Source organism: Lithobates pipiens, unplaced genomic scaffold, assembly GCF_037356315.1.
Source record: "Lithobates pipiens isolate NorthernLeopardFrog02 unplaced genomic scaffold, aLitPip1_a1.2 Scaffold_25, whole genome shotgun sequence".
NCBI lineage: Eukaryota > Metazoa > Chordata > Amphibia > Anura > Ranidae > Lithobates > Lithobates pipiens.
In genome coordinates, this window is record NW_027507787.1 from 219501071 (window position 1) to 219507070 (window position 6000).

Genomic DNA, 6000 nt, shown 5'->3' on the forward strand with positions numbered 1-6000 from the left:
TTAAACCTTTATTGGGGGGGTTAGGGGGGTACCTTAGAACTAAAGGGGGCTAACCCTAACTGCCCTAACAGTTATTAGTCACAAATGACACCCGCCGGGTGATCAGGGGGTTAAACCTTTATTAGGTAATAAATGGCGGGTGCCCTGAAACTATAAAAAAATAACTAACCAACCAGCGTCACCTGTAACAGTTATATGGTGATCACTGGTGAAAGGGTTAACTAGGGGGCAATCAGGGGGCTTTATGCGGTAGTATATGGGGGTCCCTGGCGCTATAAAAAGCTGCGGCGAACCTAAATACCTACCTGCCTAACTAGCGTCACCTGTGACACTAATACGGCGATCAGAAAAATGATCGCTTATTAGGCTGGGTTCACACTGGAGCGATGCGGAAACGCCGCGAATCCGCGGCGGGTTCCCGCATCGCATGCCTCCCGGCGGCAGTTCACACTGCCCTATGCGAACTGCTGGGAGTGTCAGTGAAATGTTACTGACACCCCCAGATCAGTTCGCATATCGCAGTGCGATCTGCAAACTCGGATCGCATGGTGTGAACACCCATGCGATCCGATTCTGCTGCGGGCCAAAAAAAGGGTCCCGTGCGAATTTGCGGCGGGTGCGGCAGGTGTGGCGGGTGCGGCGGGTGCGGCGAATGGCTGAACTCGAATCGCACAGAGATCGGATGTGATTTGCACTGCAGTGCGGTGCGAATCACATTCGTTCTCATAAACCGCTGCAATGTGAACCCAGCCTTAGTGACACTGGCGACGGGGGGTGATCACGGGGTTAAACCTTTATTGGGGGGGTTAGGGGGGTACATTAGAACTAAAGGGGGCTAACTCTAACTGCCCTAACAGTTATTACAGTCACAAATGACACCAATGCAAAAAAAAAAAAAAAAAAAAAAAAATGACATTGGTGTCACTGTGACTGGGGGGCAGGGGTAATTGGGGGGGTGATCGGGGGGTAAAGGGGGGGTGTGAGTGTGCCTGGCATGTTCTACTGTGTGTGTAGAGTGTTGGTGCAACTCACCGATCCGCTCTCCTCCGTGTCGGAACGGAAAATACCGACACGGAGGAGAGAATACATCACTTCCTCTCCTGTGTTTACATTACAGGAGAGGAAGTGATGTCACGGGGGATTTCCATTCGTCGAGAGCGATCGCGAGGGGGTGGCCATGAATGAATGGCCGTCCCCTCATCCCTGATCTCTCCCGAACGAATGCCGACCGCCGCAGGCACCGGGGGGGGGCCCGATCGGGCCCCCCACCCGCGGGCAGGCATGGACTTATATATACGCCAATATGCCTGCCCGTGCCATTCTGCCGACGTATATCGTCGTGCGGCGGTCGGCAAGTGGTTAAACACATTGCTAATCACACTAGCTACATGTTTATAGTTTTAATATTAACATGTGCATGGTTTAGCACTGAAACGTCAAATTTAGGTGCATTTTTGCAGTGTCAGTAAAAAAACTGGCTCTGTCAGTAAATTTCATGACTGTTGGCCAGTAAAAAATTGGTGCCGTTTGTAAATTTTGGCTTTCTGCCAGTAAATTTCACTTCGGGGGTTGGCAACACTGACGTTAATATGCCTGTCCATGACATTCTACTGACGTATATTGGCGTGAGCCGGTCAGCAAGTGGTTAAGGCAAAAAAATAAATAAATAATACTTACCAGAGATTGGTTGAAAAACTGACAGTTGCCTCCAAAAACTGTCCTTTTGCACGAGTCTCAGCCTATAAAAGAAAAGAGGATGCGTGATTAGTGGGGCAGAAGACGACGAAGATCAGCAGAGGAGCACATCCCTCCCTCCCTCTCTGTCGTGGCCTGTTTTATGAGGCTTAATTCCTTCCTTTGAAAGGGGATGTTATAATTGATGTTACAATTATAGCTTGAGCTTAAATGGCTAAGCTATTTATATATGCAGCGGTGGGCTCCTGGAGAGCACGCGCTATGCGTTTTCAAAATTTAACTTTACCCAAACTACAGTTTGGTTTGGGACTATTTGTCTAAATTTGACTTCTGTGTCAGTCTGACTGGACTGTGAGATGTTTAGCCTGGCCACAGGGGGGCACTGTCTCTGGTGGCAGGTGTGGAACTATGGTCTACTCAGGCGCTTAAGTTGCTCTCTTTCGGAGTCAGGTCAGTGGGAGTGACCCTCTCGCTGTGCCGGTATTTAAGATGTGGACGTCACGTGGTTCGGGGTTCCAGTCCAGTATGCTGTGTTGATTACATGGTCCTGGTCCTCCTGACCAGCCCCCAGGAAGGCTATGGCCTGGGGTGCGGTTCCACCTGACTTTAATGCCTCTGGGCTGGCTAGCCCAAGGCATGGAAACGAAGGAAGTATTCTGAGGTGGTTGGGTGCTGTCTCCGGTCCAGGAGAGACCCATTGGACTTCGAGCATTCCAGGGGAGGACTCTTTATGTACATGTGAGTTTGGTTTTCTTAACAAGAGCCTGGAAGGGCTGAAGTAACCGAGAGAATCCGGTCTTGTGGATATCGCCAAGCAGGCTGAAAGATCCAAGTATCCTACAAGTGTTCTACAGCTAGTTTCCTACATGTTCTGCAACAACGTCTTTGACAAAGATTTTGTTCCTGAGTAAGCACCTTGTTGGCTGCTAGGCCTTGTGAGAGAGGGACTGTCCAACCTGAGTGATCATCCAGCTGCGAATGGCTATTCTCTGGATGCAATCAAAGTGCAAGTTCTTTAATGTTTAGACTTTGACATTGAGAATACCTGAACTTTCCTTCCCAACCCTCTGATCCCAAGTTAAAAGCCTGTTCAATGGTTGAAGTTCGCAAATAAAATCCATTCAAGTGGATCTATTGTCAGTCTCAAGTTACTGGGTCACCTACCACGGGATATCCCCTAGACGTGTCACAAGAAGAAGCAGAAGGTAACGGTAAGCCCAAAAATAACCAGCAGCTCCTTCGGGGTTAGTGCTACATATATATATATATATATATATTGATATAAATTGATTTAACCACATGCTGACTGGACCATAGCCGAAAGACGCCCCAGCCCCCCGGGGCACACACCCGGGAACACCAGGTCCTCACGGATCATGGTAAATGGCAGCGCCCGTTTACCACGTGATCACTCTGTCAAATGACGGAGCGATCACTTCTAAGCGTTCTGTCCGGTTCCTCTCTCCCCTCCCCGTACCTATTGGTACGGGGAGATGGGAGAGATCAAGTGCTGGAGCGCTGTGGGCTGGATGTGTAGTGCCCACAGCGCTGATATGTGTCCAATCCAGCCATCCATCCATCCCATCCATGCTCACAGAAGTACTCATCCATCCATCCCATTCATACTCATCCATGCTCAGAAGTACTCATCCATCCATCCCATCCATGCTCAGAAGTACCCATCCCATCCATACTCATCCATGCTCAGAAGTACTCATTCCATCCATACTCATCCATGCTCAGAAGTACTCATCCATCCATCCCATCCATACTCATCCATGCTCAGGAGTAATCATCCATCCATACTCATCCATGCTCAGCAGTACTCATCCATCCATACTCATCCATGCTCAGAAGTAATCATCCATCCATACTCATCCATGCTCAGTAGTACTCATCCATCCATACTCATCCATGCTCAGAAGTACTCATCCATCCATACTCATCCATGCTCAGAAGTAATCATCCATCCATCCATACTCATCCATGCTCAGCAGTACTCATCCATCCATACTCTTCCGTGCTCAGAAGTATTGATCCATCCATCCCATCCATACTCATCCATACTCAGAAATACTCATCCATCCATACTCATCCATGCTCAGAAGTACTCATCCATCCATACTCATCCATGCTCAGAGGTACTCATCCATCCATCCCATCGATACTAATCCATGCTCAGAAGTACTCATCCATCCATACTCATCCATTCTTAGAAGTATTCATCCATCCATCCCATCCATACTCACCCATGCTCAGAAATACTCATCCATCCCATCCATACTCATCCATGCTCAGAAGTACTCATCCATGTTTAGAAATACTCATCCATCCATCCCATCCATACTCATCCATGCTCAGAAGTACTCATCCATCCATCCCATCCATACTCATCCATGCTCAGAAGTACTCATCCATCCATCCCATCCATGCTCAGAAGTACTCATCCATCCATCCCATCCATGCTCATCCATGCTGAGAAATACTCACCCATCCTATCCATGTTTAGCAATACTCATCCATCCATATACTCAGCAATACTCATCCATACTCAGCAATACTCATCCATCCATCCATGCATCCATCCATACTTGCCAATACTCATCCATCCATCCATGCTCAGCTACCTATACTCAGCCATACTCAGCAATACTCATCCATCCATCCATACTCAGCCATACCCACCCAGCCATACTCAGCCATCCCATCCATACTCAGCCGTACCCAGCCATCCACATTCATGGCTCAATCATGGTTAGCCATCCCTGTCCACAGCTTATCCATGCCACATCAGTTCACATTCATGCTACTACAGTGCCTCAAAGTGTAATAGGTAGTAAAATTAGTTTAGACATGCATGCCCCTAGAACACCTGATGGCGCTCCCTGCATGTTCGGCCTCTGTATGTAGCCAGGCTGTGTAAAGTCTCACACATGTGGTATCACCATACTCAGGAGGAGTAGTAGAATGCATTTTGGGGTGTAATTTGTGGTATGCATATGCTGTGTGTGAGAAATAACCCGATAATATGAAACTTTTGTGAAAAAAAAAAAGATTTTGATTTTGCAAAGAATTGTGGGAAAAAATGACGACTTCAAAAAACTCTTTATAAATACCTTGGAGTGTCTACTTTCCAAAAAGGGGTCATTTGGGGGGTATTTTACTTTCCTGACTTGTTAGGGTCTCAAGAAATGAGATAGGCCGTCAGTACTTCAGGTGTGATCAGTTTTCAGTGATTGGCACCAAAGATTGTAGACTCTACAACTTTCACAAAGACCAAATAATATACACTGATGTGGATTAAAATTTGGCCAAAATTTATGAAGAAAAAAATCTTAATTTGAAAAATTTTGTAACATTTTTTTACAGAATTTTCAGTCTTTTTTAATTTATAGCACAAACAAAAAAAAATCCAGTGGTGATTAAATGCCACCAAAAGAAAGCTATATTTGTGTGAAAAAAGGACAAACATTGCATATGGGTACAGTGTTGCCATGGGGGTCCGCAGGTAGGGACAAGGGGAGTCAAGTGCCCCCCCCCCCTGGAATCAGGGATCGGATCTTAAATTCAGCACAGTTGCGTTGCTATCGTGGTGCGGGCAGCCCGCTCCCGGGTGCCAACCACCAATGGGTTGTCACCATTAAGGAGCTGTCAAGCCCCCCCATCAGTGTAGTGTGACTTTGGGCTCTTTTCCCTGCTCAGTCCAGCAGAGAACTCAGCGGAACTCTGACAGGAGAAAGGTGAGCTGCGAGCTATCAGAAGTTTCCCCCACTCATCCCCCCTTTCTCACATCAGGGAAAAGAGATGGTGGCTCTTACCAGTTTCCCTGCCCAGCTTTCTGCCTGCTCCATTCCTTTCCTATTGACCATAACTGAGGGTCAATCAAAGGAGACTAGAAGAGGAGAGCATCATGGAACATGTAGTCCCAAAGATCGGCGGCCCCATTTTCTACAGCTCGATCAAGAGAGAGATTGAGAGACTGTGGCCTGGAAAAAATCTGAGGGAAGAGCACTACAGGGCAAAGAATAAGGAGTGTGGTGGGCTGCCCAGCGCCATCAGAGAGAGCCACGCTGCCCAGCACCACCAGAGAGAGCCACGAGGCCCAGCACCACCAGAGAGAGCCACGCTGCCCAGCACGACCAGAGAGAGCCACGCTGCCCAGCACGACCAGAGAGAGCCACGCTGCCCAGCGCCACCAGAGAGAGCCACGCTGCCCAGCACCACCAGAGAGATCCACGCTGCCCAGCACCATCAGAGAGAGAAGGACAGAGCCACTACCAGGGTACAGACACGCTACACTACTGA

The 6000-nt window shown here is 48.1% G+C and overlaps 1 pseudogene; it reads right to left on the minus strand.

The window, feature by feature from the left end:
* Positions 1-5564, minus strand: part of LOC143929824 (uncharacterized) — a 165254-nt pseudogene extending 159690 nt beyond the window's left edge.
* Between the last annotated feature and the right edge of the window lie 436 nt (positions 5565-6000).